This window comes from Symphalangus syndactylus, chromosome 16 (assembly GCF_028878055.3).
Source record: "Symphalangus syndactylus isolate Jambi chromosome 16, NHGRI_mSymSyn1-v2.1_pri, whole genome shotgun sequence".
Taxonomy (NCBI): Eukaryota; Metazoa; Chordata; class Mammalia; order Primates; family Hylobatidae; genus Symphalangus; species Symphalangus syndactylus.
The window spans coordinates 103677917-103697543 of record NC_072438.2 but is presented as its reverse complement, the minus strand read 5'-3'; positions in this window follow the sequence as shown (position 1 = coordinate 103697543).

The window sequence follows — 19627 nt, the reverse complement described above, 5'->3', positions numbered from 1 at the left end:
ATGTTTTATCTCTGTTAACTGAATTTACAGATCAGAAATAAGTTTCACAGAATGCATCTGTGTAGTTTTTATTTGAAGATATTCTTTTTCCCAATGTAGGTCTCTTAGCGCTTAGCATGTCCAATTGCAGTTTCTACAGAAAGAGTGTTTCAGAACGGCTCAATCAAAAGTAAGGTTCAACTCTGTTAGTTGAATGCACAGAACAGAAAGAATTTTCACAGAATGCTACTGTGTAGTTTATATTTGACTATATTCCTTTTTCCACTATTACCCTCTTAGCGCTCCGAATGTCCACTTGCATTTTCTACAGAAAGAGTGTTCAGAACTGCGCAATCAAAAGTATGGTTTAACTCTGTTAGCTTAATGAACATATCAGAAATAAGTTTCACACAATGCTTCTGTGTAGTTTTTATTTGAAGATATTTTTTTTCCCAATATAGGCCTCTTAGCGCTCAGAATGTCCAATTGCAGTTTCTACAGAAAGAGTGTTTCAGAAAGGCTCAATCAAAAGTAAGGTTCAACTCTGTTAGTTGAATGCACAGAACAGAAAGAAGTTTCATACAATGCTTCTGTGTAGTTTATATTTGAACATATTCTTTTTTCCACTATTACCCACTTAGCGCTACGAATGTCCAGTTGCATTTTCTACAGACAGAGTGTTTCAAAACTGCTCAATCAAAAGTATGGTTTAACTCTGTTAGCTGAATGCTCAGATCAGAAAGAAGTTTCACAGAATGCTTCTGTGTAGTTTATATTTGAATATATTCCTTTTTCCACTACTACGCTCTTAGCGCTCCAAATGTCCAGTTGCATTTTCAACAGAAAGAGTGTTCAGATCTGCTCAATCAAAAGTATGGTTTAACTCTGTTAGCTGAATGCACAGATCAGAAAGAAGTTTCACCGAATGATTCTGTGTAGTTAATATTTGAAGACATTCCTTTTTCCACTATTTCCCTCTTAGCGCTCCGAATCTCCACTTGCATTTTCTACAAAAGAGTGTTTCATAACTGCTCAATCAAAAATATGTTTTATCTCTCTTAACTGAATTTACAGATCAGAAATAAGTTTCACAGAATGCATCTGTGTAGTTTTTATTTGAAGATATTCTTTTTCCCAATGTAGGCCTCTTAGCGCTTAGCATGTCCAATTGCAGTTTCTACAGAAAGAGTGTTTCAGAACGGCTCAATCAAAAGTAAGGTGCAACTCTGTTAGTTGAATGCACAGAACAGAAAGAATTTTCACAGAATGCTACTGTGTAGTTTATATTTGAATATATTCCTTTTTCCACTATTACCCTCTTAGCGCTCCGAATGTCCACTTGCATTTTCTACAGAAAGAGTGTTCAGAACTGCGCAATCAAAAGTATGGTTTAACTCTGTTAGCTTAATGAACATATCAGAAATAAGTTTCACACAATGCTTCTGTGTAGTTTTTATTTGAAGATATTATTTTTCCCGGTATAGGCCTCTTAGCGCTCAGAATGTCCAATTGCAGTTTCTACAGAAAGAGTGTTTCAGAAAGGCTCAATCAAAAGTAAGGTTCAACTCTGTTAGTTGAATGCACAGAACAGAAAGAAGTTTCATACAATGCTTCTGTGTAGTTTATATTTGAACATATTATTTTTCCACTATTACCCACTTAGCGCTACGAATGTCCAGCTGCATTTTCTACAGACAGAGTGTTTCAAAACTGCTCAATCATAAGTATGGTTTAACTCTGTTAGCTGAATGCTCAGATCAGAAAGAAGTTTCACAGAATGCTTCTGTGTAGTTTATATTTGAATATATTCCTTTTTCCACTACTACTCTTTTAGCGCTCCAAATGTCCAGTTGCATTTTCTACAGAAAGAGTGTTCAGATCTGCTCAATCAAAAGTATGGTTTAACTCTGTTAGCTGAATGCACAGATCAGAAAGAAGTTTCACAGAATGATTCTGTGTAGTTTATATTTGGAGACATTCCTTTTTCCGCTATTACTCTCTTAGCGCTCCGAATCTCCACTTGCATTTTCTACAGAAAGAGTGTTTCAGAACGGCTCAATCAAAATTAAGGTTCAACTCTTTTAGTTGAACAAACAGAACAGAAAGAAGTTTCACACAATTCTTCTGTGTAGTTTTTATTTGTAGACATTCTTTTTCCCAATATAGGCCTCTTAGCGCTCAGAATGTCCAATTGCAGTTTCTACAGAAAGAGTGTTTCAGAACGGCTCAATCAAAAGTAAGGTTCAACTCTGTTAGTTGAATGCACAGAACAGAAAGAAGTTTCATACAATGCTTTTGTGTAGTTTATATTTGAACATATACTTTTTTCCACTATTACCCACTTAGCGCTACGAATGTCCAGTTGCATTTTCTACAGACAGAGTGTTTCAAAACTGCTCAATCAAAAGTATGGTTTAACTCTGTTAGCTGAATGCTCAGATCAGAAAGAAGTTTCACAGAATGCTTCTGTGTAGTTTATATTTGAATATATTCCTTTTTCCACTACTACGCTCTTAGCGCTCCAAATGTCCAGTTGCATTTTCAACAGAAAGAGTGTTCAGATCTGCTCAATCAAAAGTATGGTTTAATTCTGTTAGCTTAATGAACATATCAGAAATAAGTTTCACACAATGCTTCTGTGTAGTTTTTATTTGAAGATATTATTTTTCCCAATATAGGCCTCTTAGCGCTCAGAATGTCCAATTGCAGTTTCTACAGAAAGAGTGTTTCAGAAAGGCTCAATCAAATGTAAGGTTCAACTCTGTTAGTTGAATGCACAGAACAGCAAGAAGTTTCATACAATGCTTCTGTGTAGTTTATATTTGAACATATTATTTTTCCACTATTACCCACTTAGCGCTACGAATGTCCAGTTGCATTTTCTACAGACAGAGTGTTTCAAAACTGCTCAATCATAAGTATGGTTTAACTCTGTTAGCTGAATGCTCAGATCAGAAAGAAGTTTCACAGAATGCTTCTGTGTAGTTTATATTTGAATATATTCCTTTTTCCACTACTACGCTCTTAGCGCTCCAAATGTCCAGTTGCATTTTCAACAGAAAGAGTGTTCAGATCTGCTCAATCAAAAGTATGGTTTAACTCTGTTAGCTGAATGCACAGATCAGAAAGAAGTTTCACCGAATGATTCTGTGTAGTTTATATTTGAAGATATTCCTTTTTCTACTATAACCCTCTTAGCGCTCCGAATCTCCACTTGCATTTTCTACAAAAAGAGTGTTTCATAACTGCTCAATCAAAAATATGTTTTATCTCTGTTAACTGAATTTACAGATCAGAAATAAGTTTCACAGAATGCATCTGTGTAGTTTTTATTTGAAGATATTCTTTTTCCCAATGTAGGCCTCTTAGCGCTTAGCATGTCCAATTGCAGTTTCTACAGAAAGAGTGTTTCAGAACGGCTCAATCAAAAGTAAGGTTCAACTCTGTTGGTTGAATGCACAGAACAGAAAGAATTTTCACAGAATGCTACTGTGTAGTTTATATTTGAATATATTCCTTTTTCCACTATTACCCTCTTAGCGCTCCGAATGTCCACTTGCATTTTCTACAGAAAGAGTGTTCAGAACTGCGCAATCAAAAGTATGGTTTAACTCTGTTAGCTTAATGAACATATCAGAAATAAGTTTCACACAATGCTTCTGTGTAGTTTTTATTTGAAGATTTTATTTTTCCCAATAGAGGCCTCTTAGCGCTCAGAATGTCCAATTGCAGTTTCTACAGAAAGAGTGTTTCAGAAAGGCTCAATCAAAAGTAAGGTTCAACTCTGTTAGTTGAATGCACAGAACAGAAAGAAGTTTCATACAATGCTTCTGTGTAGTTTATATTTGAACATATTCTTTTTTCCACTATTACCCACTTAGCGCTACGAATGTCCAGTTGCATTTTCTACAGACAGAGTGTTTCAAAACTGCTCAATCAAAAGTATGGTTTAACTCTGTTAGCTGAATGCTCAGATCAGGAAGAAGTTTCACAGAATGCTTCTGTGTAGTTTATATTTGAATATATTCCTTTTCCACTACTACTCTCTTAGCGCTCCAAATGTCCAGTTGCATTTTCTACAGAAAGAGTGTTCAGATCTGCTCAATCAAAAGTATGGTTTAACTCTGTTAGCTGGATGCACAGATCAGAAAGAAGTTTCACAGAATGATTCTGTGTAGTTTATATTTGGAGACATTCCTTTTTCCACTATTACCCTCTTAGCGCTCCGAATCTCCACTTGCATTTTCTACAGAAAGAGTGTTTCAGAACGGCTCAATCAAAACTAAGGTTCAACTCTTTTAGTTGAACAAACAGAACAGAAAGAAGTTTCACACAATTCTTCTGTGTAGTTTTTATTTGTAGACATTCTTTTTCCCAATATAGGCCTCTTAGCGCTCAGAATGTCCAATTGCAGTTTCTACAGAAAGAGTGTTTAAGAACGGCTCAATCAAAAGTAAGGTTCAACTCTGTTAGTTGAATGCACAGAACAGAAAAAGTTTCATACAATGCTTCTGTGTAGTTTATATTTGAACATATACTTTTTTCCACTATTACCCACTTAGAGCTACGAATATCCAGTTGCATTTTCTACAGACAGAGTGTTTCAAAACTGCTCAATCAAAAGTATGGTTTAATTCTGTTAGCTGAATGCTCAGATCAGAAAGATGTTTCACAGAATGCTTCTGTGTAGTTTATATTTGAATATATTCCTTTTTCCACTACTACGCTCTTAGCGCTCCAAATGTCCAGTTGCATTTTCAACAGAAAGAGTGTTCAGATCTGCTCAATCAAAAGTATGGTTTAACTCTGTTAGCTTAATGAACATATCAGAAATAAGTTTCACACAATGCTTCTGTGTAGTTTTTATTTGAAGATATTATTTTTCCCAATATCGGCCTCTTAGCGCTCAGAATGTCCAATTGCAGTTTCTACAGAAAGAGTGTTTCAGAAAGGCTCAATCAAATGTAAGGTTCAACTCTGTTAGTTGAATGCACAGAACAGCAAGAAGTTTCATACAATGCTTCTGTGTAGTTTATATTTGAACATATTATTTTTCCACTATTACCCACTTAGCGCTACGAATGTCCAGTTGCATTTTCTACAGACAGAGTGTTTCAAAACTGCTCAATCATAAGTATGGTTTAACTCTGTTAGCTGAATGCTCAGATCAGAAAGAAGTTTCACAGAATGCTTCTGTGTAGTTTATATTTGAATATATTCCTTTTTCCACTACTACGCTCTTAGCGCTCCAAATGTCCAGTTGCATTTTCAACGGAAAGAGTGTTCAGATCTGCTCAATCAAAAGTATGCTTTAACTCTGTTAGCTGAATGCACAGATCAGAAAGAAGTTTCACCGAATGATTCTGTGTAGTTTATATTTGAAGACATTCCTTTTTCTACTATTACCCTCTTAGCGCTCCGAATCTCCACTTGCATTTTCTACAAAAAGAGTGTTTCATAACTGCTCAATCAAAAATATGTTTTATCTCTGTTAACTGAATTTACAGATCAGAAATAAGTTTCACAGAATGCATCTGTGTAGTTTTTATTTGAAGATATTCTTTTTCCCAATGTAGGCCTCTTAGCGCTTAGCATGTCCAATTGCAGTTTCTACAGAAAGAGTGTTTCAGAACGGCTCAATCAAAAGTAAGGTTCAACTCTGTTAATTGAATGCACAGAACAGAAAGAATTTTCACAGAATGCTACTGTGTAGTTTATATTTGAATATATTCCTTTTTCCACTATTACCCTCTTAGCGCTCCGAATGTCCACTTGCATTTTCTACAGAAAGAGTGTTCAGAACTGCGCAATCAAAAGTATGGTTTAACTCTGTTAGCTTAATGAACATATCAGAAATAAGTTTCACACAATGCTTCTGTGTAGTTTTTATTTGAAGATTTTATTTTTCCCAATAGAGGCCTCTTAGCGCTCAGAATGTCCAATTGCAGTTTCTACAGAAAGAGTGTTTCAGAAAGGCTCAATCAAAAGTAAGGTTCAACTCTGTTAGTTGAATGCACAGAACAGAAAGAAGTTTCATACAATGCTTCTGTGTAGTTTATATTTGAACATATTTTTTTTCCACTATTACCCACTTAGCGCTACGAATGTCCAGTTGCATTTTCTACAGACAGAGTGTTTCAAAACTGCTCAATCAAAAGTATGGTTTAAATCTGTTAGCTGAATGCTCAGATCAGGAAGAAGTTCCACAGAATGCTTCTGTGTAGTTTATATTTGAATATATTCCTTTTCCACTACTACTCTCTTAGCGCTCCAAATGTCCAGTTGCATTTTCTACAGAAAGAGTGTTCAGATCTGCTCAATCAAAAGTATGGTTTAACTCTGTTAGCTGGATGCACAGATCAGAAAGAAGTTTCACAGAATGATTCTGTGTAGTTTATATTTGGAGACATTCCTTTTTCCACTATTACCCTCTTAGCGCTCCGAATCTCCACTTGCATTTTCTACAGAAAGAGTGTTTCAGAACGGCTCAATCAAACCTAAGGTTCAACTCTTTTAGTTGAACAAACAGAACAGAAAGAAGTTTCACACAATTCTTCTGTGTAGTTTTTATTTGTAGACACTCTATTTCCCAATATAGGCCTCTTAGCGCTCAGAATGTCCAATTGCAGTTTCTACAGAAAGAGTGTTTCAGAACGGCTCAATCAAAAGTAAGGTTCAACTCTGTTAGTTGAATGCACAGAACAGAAAGAAGTTTCATACAATGCTTCTGTGTAGTTTATATTTGAACATATTATTTTTCCACTATTACCCACTTAGCGCTACGAATGTCCAGTTGCATTTTCTACAGACAGAGTGTTTCAAAACTGCTCAATCATAAGTATGGTTTAACTCTGTTAGCTGAATGCTCAGATCAGAAAGAAGTTTCACAGAATGCTTCTGTGTAGTTTATATTTGAATATATTCCTTTTTCCACTACTACGCTCTTAGCGCTCCAAATGTCCAGTTGCATTTTCAACAGAAAGAGTGTTCAGATCTGCTCAATCAAAAGTATGGTTTAACTCTGTTAGCTTAATGAACATATCAGAAATAAGTTTCACACAATGCTTCTGTGTAGTTTTTATTTGAAGATATTATTTTTCCCAATATAGGCCTCTTAGCGCTCAGAATGTCCAATTGCAGTTTCTACAGAAAGAGTGTTTCAGAAAGGCTCAATCAAATGTAAGTTTCAACTCTGTTAGTTGAATGCACAGAACAGCAAGAAGTTTCATACAATGCTTCTGTGTAGTTTATATTTGAACATATTATTTTTCCACTATTACCCACTTAGCGCTACGAATGTCCAGTTGCATTTTCTACAGACAGAGTGTTTCAAAACTGCTCAATCATAAGTATGGTTTAACTCTGTTAGCTGAATGCTCAGATCAGAAAGAAGTTTCACAGAATGCTTCTGTGTAGTTTATATTTGAATATATTCCTTTTTCCACTACTACGCTCTTAGCGCTCCAAATGTCCAGTTGCATTTTCAACAGAAAGAGTGTTCAGATCTGCTCAATCAAAAGTATGGTTTAACTCTGTTAGCTGAATGCACAGATCAGAAAGAAGTTTCACCGAATGATTCTGTGTAGTTTATATTTGAAGACATTCCTTTTTCTACTATTACCCTCTTAGCGCTCCGAATCTCCACTTGCATTTTCTACAAAAAGAGTGTTTCATAACTGCTCAATCAAAAATATGTTTTATCTCTGTTAACTGAATTTACAGATCAGAAATAAGTTTCACAGAATGCATCTGTGTAGTTTTTATTTGAAGATATTCTTTTTCCCAATGTAGGCCTCTTAGCGCTTAGCATGTCCAATTGCAGTTTCTACAGAAAGAGTGTTTCAGAACGGCTCAATCAAAAGTAAGGTTCAACTCTGTTAGTTGAATGCACAGAACAGAAAGAATTTTCACAGAATGCTACTGTGTAGTTTATATTTGAATATATTCCTTTTTCCACTATTACCCTCTTAGCGCTCCGAATGTCCACTTGCATTTTCTACAGAAAGAGTGTTCAGAACTGCGCAATCAAAAGTATGGTTTAACTCTGTTAGCTTAATGAACATATCAGAAATAAGTTTCACACAATGCTTCTGTGTAGTTTTTATTTGAAGATTTTATTTTTCCCAATAGAGGCCTCTTAGCGCTCAGAATGTCCAATTGCAGTTTCTACAGAAAGAGTGTTTCAGAAAGGCTCAATCAAAAGTAAGGTTCAACTCTGTTAGTTGAATGCACAGAACAGAAAGAAGTTTCATACAATGCTTCTGTGTAGTTTATATTTGAACATATTCTTTTTTCCACTATTACCCACTTAGCGCTACGAATGTCCAGTTGCATTTTCTACAGACAGAGTGTTTCAAAACTGCTCAATCAAAAGTATGGTTTAACTCTGTTAGCTGAATGCTCAGATCAGGAAGAAGTTTCACAGAATGCTTCTGTGTAGTTTATATTTGAATATATTCCTTTTCCACTACTACTCTCTTAGCGCTCCAAATGTCCAGTTGCATTTTCTACAGAAAGAGTGTTCAGATCTGCTCAATCAAAAGTATGGTTTAACTCTGTTAGCTGGATGCACAGATCAGAAAGAAGTTTCACAGAATGATTCTGTGTAGTTTATATTTGGAGACATTCCTTTTTCCACTATTACCCTCTTAGCGCTCCGAATCTCCACTTGCATTTTCTACAGAAAGAGTGTTTCAGAACGGCTCAATCAAAACTAAGGTTCAACTCTTTTAGTTGAACAAACAGAACAGAAAGAAGTTTCACACAATTCTTCTGTGTAGTTTTTATTTGTAGGCATTCTTTTTCCCAATATAGGCCTCTTAGCGCTCAGAATGTCCAATTGCAGTTTCTACAGAAAGAGTGTTTAAGAACGGCTCAATCAAAAGTAAGGTTCAACTCTGTTAGTTGAATGCACAGAACAGAAAAAGTTTCATACAATGCTTCTGTGTAGTTTATATTTGAACATATACTTTTTTCCACTATTACCCACTTAGCGCTACGAATATCCAGTTGCATTTTCTACAGACAGAGTGTTTCAAAACTGCTCAATCAAAAGTATGGTTTAATTCTGTTAGCTGAATGCTCAGATCTTAAAGAAGTTTCACAGAATTCTTCTGTGTAGTTTATATTTGAATATATTCCTTTTTCCACTACTACGCTCTTAGCGCTCCAAATGTCCAGTTGCATTTTCAACAGAAAGAGTGTTCAGATCTGCTCAATCAAAAGTATGGTTTAACTCTGTTAGCTTAATGAACATATCAGAAATAAGTTTCACACAATGCTTCTGTGTAGTTTTTATTTGAAGATATTATTTTTCCCAATATAGGCCTCTTAGCGCTCAGAATGTCCAATTGCAGTTTCTACAGAAAGAGTGTTTCAGAAAGGCTCAATCAAATGTAAGGTTCAACTCTGTTAGTTGAATGCACAGAACAGCAAGAAGTTTCATACAATGCTTCTGTGTAGTTTATATTTGAACATATTATTTTTCCACTATTACCCACTTAGCGCTACGAATGTCCAGTTGCATTTTCTACAGACAGAGGGTTTCAAAACTGCTCAATCATAAGTATGGTTTAACTCTGTTAGCTGAATGCTCAGATCAGAAAGAAGTTTCACAGAATGCTTCTGTGTAGTTTATATTTGAATATATTCCTTTTTCCACTACTACGCTCTTAGCGCTCCAAATGTCCAGTTGCATTTTCAACAGAAAGAGTGTTCAGATCTGCTCAATCAAAAGTATGGTTTAACTCTGTTAGCTGAATGCACAGATCAGAAAGAAGTTTCACCGAATGATTCTGTGTAGTTTATATTTGAAGACATTCCTTTTTCTACTATTACCCTCTTAGCGCTCCGAATCTCCACTTGCATTTTCTACAAAAAGAGTGTTTCATAACTGCTCAATCAAAAATATGTTTTATCTCTGTTAACTGAATTTACAGATCAGAAATAAGTTTCACAGAATGCATCTGTGTAGTTTTTATTTGAAGATATTCTTTTTCCCAATGTAGGCCTCTTAGCGCTTAGCATGTCCAATTGCAGTTTCTACAGAAAGAGTGTTTCAGAACGGCTCAATCAAAAGTAAGGTTCAACTCTGTTAGTTGAATGCACAGAACAGAAAGAATTTTCACAGAATGCTACTGTGTAGTTTATATTTGAATATATTCCTTTTTCCACTATTACCCTTTTAGCGCTCCGAATGTCCACTTGCATTTTCTACAGAAAGAGTGTTCAGAACTGCGCAATCAAAAGTATGGTTTAACTCTGTTAGCTTAATGAACATATCAGAAATAAGTTTCACACAATGCTTCTGTGTAGTTTTTATTTGAAGATTTTATTTTTCCCAATAGAGGCCTCTTAGCGCTCAGAATGTCCAATTGCAGTTTCTACAGAAAGAGTGTTTCAGAAAGGCTCAATCAAAAGTAAGGTTCAATTCTGTTAGTTGAATGCACAGAACAGAAAGAAGTTTCATACAATGCTTCTGTGTAGTTTATATTTGAACATATTCTTTTTTCCACTATTACCCACTTAGCGCTACGAATGTCCAGTTGCATTTTCTACAGACAGAGTGTTTCAAAACTGCTCAATCAAAAGTATGGTTTAAATCTGTTAGCTGAATGCTCAGATCAGGAAGAAGTTCCACAGAATGCTTCTGTGTAGTTTATATTTGAATATATTCCTTTTCCACTACTACTCTCTTAGCGCTCCAAATGTCCAGTTGCATTTTCTACAGAAAGAGTGTTCAGATCTGCTCAATCAAAAGTATGGTTTAACTCTGTTAGCTGGATGCACAGATCAGAAAGAAGTTTCACAGAATGATTCTGTGTATTTTATATTTGGAGACATTTCTTTTTCCACTATTAACCTCTTAGCGCTCCGAATCTCCACTTGCATTTTCTACAGAAAGAGTGTTTCAGAACGGCTCAATCAAACCTAAGGTTCAACTCTTTTAGTTGAACAAACAGAACAGAAAGAAGTTTCACACAATTCTTCTGTGTAGTTTTTATTTGTAGACACTCTATTTCCCAATATAGGCCTCTTAGCGCTCAGAATGTCCAATTGCAGTTTCTACAGAAAGAGTGTTTCAGAACGGCTCAATCAAAAGTTATGTTCAACTCTGTTAGTTGAATGCACAGAACAGAAAGAAGTTTCATACAATGCTTCTGTGTAGTTTATATTTGAACATATTCTTTTTTCCACTATTACCCACTTAGCGCTACGAATGTCCAGTTGCATTTTCTACAGACAGAGTGTTTCAAAACTGCTCAATCAAAAGTATGGTTTAACTCTGTTAGCTGAATGCTCAGATCAGAAAGAAGTTTCACAGAATGCTTCTGTGTAGTTTATATTTGAATATATTCCTTTTTCCACTACTACGCTCTTAGCGCTCCAAATGTCCAGTTGCATTTTCAACAGAAAGAGTGTTCAGATCTGCTCAATCAAAAGTATGGTTTAACTCTGTTAGCTGAATGCACAGATCAGAAAGAAGTTTCACCGAATGATTCTGTGTAGTTTATATTTGAAGACATTCCTTTTTCCACTATTACCCTCTTAGCGCTCCGAATCTCCACTTGCATTTTCTACAAAAAGAGTGTTTCATAACTGCTCAATCAAAAATATGTTTTATCTCTGTTAACTGAATTTACAGATCAGAAATAAGTTTCACAGAATGCATCTGTGTAGTTTTTATTTGAAGATATTCTTTTTCCCAATGTAGGCCTCTTAGCGCTTAGCATGTCCATTTGCAGTTTCTACAGAAAGAGTGTTTCAGAACGGCTCAATCAAAAGTAACGTTCAACTCTGTTAGTTGAATGCACAGAACAGAAAGTATTTTCACATAATGCTACTGTGTAGTTTATATTTGGATATATTCCTTTCTCCACTATTACCCTCTTAGCGCTACGAATGTCCACTTGCATTTTCTACAGAAAGGGTGTTCAGAACTGCGCAATCAAAAGTATGGTTTAACTCTGTTAGCTTAATGAACATATCAGAAATAAGTTTCACACAATGCTTCTGTGTAGTTTTTATTTGAAGATATTATTTTTCCCAATAGAGGCCTCTTAGCGCTCAGAATGTCCAATTGCAGTTTCTACAGAAAGAGTGTTTCAGAAAGGCTCAATCAAAAGTAAGGTTCAACTCTGTTAGTTGAATGCACAGAACAGAAAGAAGTTTCATACAATGCTTCTGTGTAGTTTATATTTGAACATATTCTTTTTTCCACTATTACCCACTTAGCGCTACGAATGTCCAGTTGCATTTTCTACAGACAGAGTGTTTCAAAACTGCTCAATCAAAAGTATGGTTTAACTCTGTTAGCTGAATGCTCAGATCAGAAAGAAGTTTCACAGAATGCTTCTGTGTAGTTTATATTTGAATATATTCCTTTTTCCACTACTACGCTCTTAGCGCTCCAAATGTCCAGTTGCATTTTCAACAGAAAGAGTGTTCAGATCTGCTCAATCAAAAGTATGGTTTAACTCTGTTAGCTGAATGCACAGATCAGAAAGAAGTTTCACCGAATGATTCTGTGTAGTTTATATTTGAAGACATTCCTTTTTCCACTATTACCATCTTAGCGCTCCGAATCTCCACTTGCATTTTCTACAAAAAGAGTGTTTCATAACTGCTCAATCAAAAATATGTTTTATCTCTGTTAACTGAATTTACAGATCAGAAATAAGTTTCACAGAATGCATCTGTGTAGTTTTTATTTGAAGATATTCTTTTTCCCAATGTAGGCCTCTTAGCGCTTAGCATGTCCAATTGCAGTTTCTACAGAAAGAGTGTTTCAGAACGGCTCAATCAAAAGTAAGGTTCAACGCTGTTAGTTGAATGCACAGAACAGAAAGAATTTTCACAGAATGCTACTGTGTAGTTTATATTTGAATATATTCCTTTTTCCACTATTACCCTCTTAGCGCTCCGAATGTCCACTTGCATTTTCTACAGAATGAATGTTCAGAACTGCGCAATCAAAAGTATGGTTTAACTCTGTTAGCTTAATGAACATATCAGAAATAAGTTTCACACAATGCTTCTGTGTAGTTTTTATTTGAAGATATTATTTTTCCCAATATAGGCCTCTTAGCGCTCAGAATGTCCAATTGCAGTTTCTACAGAAAGAGTGTTTCAGAAAGGCTCAATCAAAAGTAAGCTTCAACTCTGTTAGTTGAATGCACAGAACAGAAAGAAGTTTCATACAATGCTTCTGTGTAGTTTATATTTGAACATATTCTTTTTTCCCCTATTACCAACTTAGCGCTACGAATGTCCAGTTGCATTTTCTACAGACAGAGTGTTTCAAAACTGCTCAATCAAAAGTATGGTTTAACTCTGTTAGCTGAATATTCAGATCAGAAAGAAGTTTCACAGTATGCTTCTGTGTAGTTTATATTTGAATATATTCCTTTTTCCACTACTACTCTCTTAGCGCTCCAAATGTCCAGTTGCATTTTCTACAGAAAGAGTGTTCAGATCTGCTCAATCAAAAGTATAGTTTAACCCTGTTAGCTGAATGCACAGATCAGAAAGAAGTTTCACAGAATGATTCTGTGTAGTTTATATTTGGAGACATTCCTTTTTCCACTATGACCTACTTAGCGCTCCGAATGTCCACTTGCATTTTCTACAGAAGGAGTGTTTCAGAACGGCTCAATCAAAACTAAGGTTCAACTCTTTTAGTTGAACAATCAGAACAGAAAGTAGTTTCACACAATTCTTCTGTGTAGTTTTAATTTGTAGACATTCTTTTTCCCAATATAGGCCTCTTAGCGCTCAGAATGTCCAATTGCAGTTTCTACAGAAAGAGTGTTTCAGAACGGCTCAATCAAAAGTAAGGTTCACCTCTGTTAGTTGAATGCACAGAACAGAAAGAAGTTTCATACAATGTTTCTGTGTAGTTTATATTTGAACATATTCTTTTTTCCACTATTACCCACTTAGCGCTACGAATGTCCAGTTGCATTTTCTACAGACAGAGTGTTTCAAAACTGCTCAATCAAAAGTATGGTTTAACTCTGTTAGCTGAATGCTCAGATCAGAAAGAAGTTTCACAGAATGCTTCTGTGTAGTTTATATTTGAATATATTCCTTTTTCCACTACTACGCTCTTAGCGCTCCAAATGTCCAGTTGCATTTTCAACAGAAAGAGTGTTCAGATCTGCTCAATCAAAAGTATGCTTTAACTCTGTTAGCTGAATGCACAGATCAGAAAGAAGTTTCACCGAATGATTCTGTGTAGTTTATATTTGAAGACATTCCTTTTTCCACTATTACCCTCTTAGCGCTCCGAATCTCCACTTGCATTTTCTACAAAAAGAGTGTTTCATAACTGCTCAATCAAAAATATGTTTTATCTCTGTTAACTGAATTTACAGATCAGATATAAGTTTCACAGAATGCATCTGTGTAGTTTTTATTTGAAGATATTCTTTTTCCCAATGTAGGCCTCTTAGCGCTTAGCATGTCCAATTGCAGTTTCTACAGAAAGAGTGTTTCAGAACGGCTCAATCAAAAGTAAGGTTCAACTCTGTTAGTTGAATGCACAGAACAGAAAGAATTTTCACAGAATGCTACTGTGTAGTTTATATTTGGATATATTCCTTTCTCCACTATTACCCTCTTAGCGCTCCGAATGTCCACTTGCATTTTCTACAGAAAGGGTGTTCAGAACTGCGCAATCAAAAGTATGGTTTAACTCTGTTAGCTTAATGAACATATCAGAAATAAGTTTCACACAATGCTTCTGTGTAGTTTTTATTTGAAGATATTATTTTTCCCAATAGAGGCCTCTTAGCGCTCAGAATGTCCAATTTCAGTTTCTACAGAAAGAGTGTTTCAGAAAGGCTCATTCAAAAGTAAGGTTCAACTCTGTTAGTTGAATGCAGAGAACAGAAAGAAGTTTCATACAATGCTTCTGTGTAGTTTATATTTGAACATATTCTTTTTTCCACTATTACCCACTTAGCGCTACGAATGTCCAGTTGCATTTTCTACAGACAGAGTGTTTCAAAACTGCTCAATCAAAAGTATGGTTTAACTCTGTTAGCTCAATGCTCAGATCAGAAAGCAGTTTCACAGAATGCTTCTGTGTAGTTTATATTTGAATATATTCCTTTTTCCACTACTACGCTCTTAGCGCTCCAAATGTCCAGTTGCATTTTCAACAGAAAGAGTGTTCAGATCTGCTCAATCAAAAGTATGGTTTAACTCTGTTAGCTGAATGCACAGATCAGAAAGAAGTTTCACCGAATGATTCTGTGTAGTTTATATTTGAAGACATTCCTTTTTCCACTATTACCCTCTTAGCGCTCCGAATCTCCACTTGCATATTCTACAAAAAGAGTGTTTCATAACTGCTCAATCAAAAATATGTTTTATCTCTGTTAACTGAATTTACAGATCAGAAATAAGTTTCACAGAATGCATCTGTGTAGTTTTTATTTGAAGATATTCTTTTTCCCAATGTAGGCCTCTTAGCGCTTAGCATGTCCAATTGCAGTTTCTACAGAAATAGTGTTTCAGAACGGCTCAATCAAAAGTAAGGTTCAAATCTGTTAGTTGAATGCACAGAACAGAAAGAATTTTCACAGAATGCTACTGTGTAGTTTATATTTGAATATATTCCTTTTTCCACTATTACCCTCTTAGCGCTCCGAATGTCCACTTGCATTTTCTACAGAAAGATTGTTCAGAACTGCGCAATAAAAAGTATGGTTTAACTCTGTTAGCTTAATGAACATATCAGAAATAAGTTTCACACAATGCTTCTGTGTAGTTTTTATTTGAAGATATTATTTTTCCCAATATAGGCCTCTTAGCGCTCAGAATGTCCAATTGCAGTATCTACAGACAGAGCGTTTCAGAAAGGCTCAGTCAAAAGTAAGGTTCAACTCTGTTAGTTGAATGCACAGAACAGAAAGAAGTTTCATACAATGCTTCTGTGTAGTTTATATTTGAACATATTCTTTTTTCCCCTATTACCCACTTAGCGCTACGAATGTCCAGTTGCATTTTCTACAGACAGAGTGTTTCAAAACTGCTCAATCAAAAGTACGGTTTAACTCTGTTAGCTGAATGTTCAGATCAGAAAGAAGTTTCACAGTATGCTTCTGTGTAGTTTATATTTGAATATATTCCTTTTTCCACTACTACTCTCTTAGCGCTCCAAATGTCCAGTTGCATTTTCTACAGAAAGAGTGTTCAGATCTGCTCAATCAAAAGTATGGTTTAACTCTGTTAGCTGAATGCACAGATCAGAAAGAAGTTTCACAGAATGATTCTGTGTAGATTATATTTGGAGACATTCCTTTTTCCACTATTACCTACTTAGCGCTCCGAATCTCCACTTGCATTTTCTACAGAAGGAGTGTTTCAGAACGGCTCAATCAAAACTAAGGTTCAAATCTTTTAGTTGAACAATCAGAGCAGAAAGTAGTTTCACACAATTCTTCTGTGTAGTTTTTATATGTAGACATTCTTTTTCCCAATATAGGCCTCTTAGCGCTCAGAATGTCCAATTGCAGTTTCTACAGAAAGAGTGTTTCAGAACGGCTCAATCAAAAGTAAGGTTCAACTCTGTTAGTTGAATGCACAGAACAGAAAGAAGTTTCATACAATGTTTCTGTGTAGTTTATATTTGAACATATTCTTTTTTCCACTATTACCCACTTAGCGCTACGAATGTCCAGTTGCATTTTCTACAGACAGAGTGTTTCAAAACTGCTCAATCAAAAGTATGGTTTAACTCTGTTAGCTGAATGCTCAGATCAGAAAGAAGTTTCACAGAATGCTTCTGTGTAGTTTATATTTGAATATATTCCTTTTTCCACTACTACGCTCTTAGCGCTCCAAATGTCCAGTTGCATTTTCAACAGAAAGAGTGTTCAGATCTGCTCAATCAAAAGTATGCTTTAACTCTGTTAGCTGAATGCACAGATCAGAAAGAAGTTTCACCGAATGATTCTGTGTAGTTTATATTTGAAGACATTCCTTTTTCCACTATTACCCTCTTAGCGCTCCGAATCTCCACTTGCATTTTCTACAAAAAGAGTGTTTCATAACTGCTCAATCAAAAATATGTTTTATCTCTGTTAACTGAATTTACAGATCAGAAATAAGTTTCACAGAATGCATCAGTGTAGTTTTTATTTGAAGATATTATTTTTCCCAATGTAGGCCTCTTAGCGCTTAGCATGTCCAATTGCAGTTTCTACAGAAAGAGTGTTTCAGAACGGCTCAATCAAAAGTAAGGTTCAACTCTGTTAGTTGAATGCACAGAACAGAAAGAATTTTCACAGAATGCTACTGTGTAGTTTATATTTGAATATATTCCTTTTTCCACTATTACCCTCTTAGCGCTCCGAATGTCCACTTGCATTTTCTACAGAAAGAGTGTTCAGAACTGCGCAATCAAAAGTATGGTTTAACTCTGTTAGCTTAATCAACATATCAGAAATAAGTTTCACACAATGCTTCTGTGTAGTTTTTATTTGAAGATATCATTTTTCCCAATATAGGCCTCTTAGCGCTCAGAATGTCCAATTGCAGTTTCTACAGAAAGAGTGTTTCAGAAAGGCTCAGTCAAAAGTAAGGTTCAACTCTGTTAGTTGAATGCACAGAACAGAAAGAAGTTTCATACAATGCTTCTGTGTCGTTTATATTTGAACATATTATTTTTTCCCCTATTACCCACTTAGCGCTACGAATGTCCAGTTGCATTTTCTACAGACAGAGTGTTTCAAAACTGCTCAATCAAAAGTATGGTTTAAGTCTGTTAGCTGACTGCTCAGATCAGAAAGAAGTTTCACAGAATGCTTCTGTGTAGTTTATATTTGAATATATTCCTTTTTCCACTACTAGTCTCTTAGCGCTCCAAATGTCCAGTTGCATTTTCTACAGAAAGATTGTTCAGATCTGCTCAATCAAAAGTATGGTTTAAATCTGTTAGCTGAATGCACAGATCAGAAAGAAGTTTCACAGAATGATTCTCTGTAGTTTATATTTGGAGACATTCCTTTTTCCACTATTACCTTCTTAGCGCTCCGAATCTCCACTTGCATTTTCTACAGAAAGACTGTTTCAGAACGGCTCAATCAAAACTAAGGTTCAACTCTTTTAGTTGAACAATCAGAACAGAAAGTAGTTTCACACAATTCTTCTGTGTAGTTTTTATTTGTAGACATTCTTTTTCCCAATATAGGCCTCTTAGCGCTCAGAAGGTCTAATTGCAGTTTCTACAGAAAGAGTGTTTCAGAACGGCTCAATCAAAAGTAAGGTTCAACTCTGTTAGTTGAATGCACAGAACAGAAAGAAGTTTCATACAATGCTTCTGTGTAGTTTATATTTGAACATATTCTTTTTTCCACTATTACCCACTTAGCGCTACGAATGTCCGGTTGCATTTTCTACAGACAGAGTGTGTCAAAACTGCTCAATCAAAAGTATGGTTTAACTCTGTTAGCTGAATGCTCAGATTAGAAAGAAGTTTCACAGAATGCTTCTGTGTAGTTTATATTTGAATATATTCCTTTTTCCACTACTACGCTCTTAGCGCTCCAAATGTCCAGTTGCATTTTCAACAGAAAGAGTGTTCAGATCTGCTCAATCAAAAGTATGGTTTAACTCTGTTAGCTGAATGCACAGATCAGAAAGAAGTTTCACAGAATGATTCTGTGTAGTTTATATTTGGAGACATTCCTTTTTCCACTATTACTCTCTTAGCGCTCCGAATCTCCACTTGCATTTTCTACAGAAAGAGTGTTTCAGAACGGCTCAATCAAAATTAAGGTTCAACTCTTTTAGTTGAACAAACAGAACAGAAAGAAGTTTCACACAATTCTTCTGTGTAGTTTTTATTTGTAGACATTCTTTTTCCCAATATAGGCCTCTTAGCGCTCAGAATGTCCAATTGCAGTTTCTACAGAAAGAGTGTTTCAGAACGGCTCAATCAAAAGTAAGGTTCAACTCTGTTAGTTGAATGCACTGAACAGAAAGAAGTTTCATACAATGCTTCTGTGTAGTTTATATTTGAACATATTCTCTTTTCCACTATTACCCACTTAGCGCTGCGAATGTCCAGTTGCATTTTCTACAGACAGAGTGTTTCAAAACTGCTCAATCAAAAGTATGGTTTAACTGTGTTAGCTGTATGCTCAGATCAGAAAGAAGTTTCACAGAATGCTTCTGTGTAGTTTATATTTGAATATATTCCTTTTTCCACTGCTACGCTCTTAGCGCTCCAAATGTCCAGTTGCATTTTCAACAGAAAGAGTGTTCAGATCTGCTCAATCAAAAGTATGGTTTAACTCTGTTAGCTTAATGAACACATCAGAAATAAGTTTCACACAATGCTTCTGTGTAGTTTTTATTTGAAGATATTATTTTTCCCAATATAGGCCTCTTAGCGCTCAGAATGTCCAATTGCAGTTTCTACAGAAAGAGTGTTTCAGAAAGGCTCAATCAAATGTAAGGTTCAACTCTGTTAGTTGAATGCACAGAACAGCAAGAAGTTTCATACAATGCTTCTGTGTAGTTTATATTTGAACATATTATTTTTCCACTATTACCCACTTAGCGCTACGAATGTCCAGTTGCATTTTCTACAGACAGAGTGTTTCAAAACTGCTCAATCATAAGTATGGTTTAACTC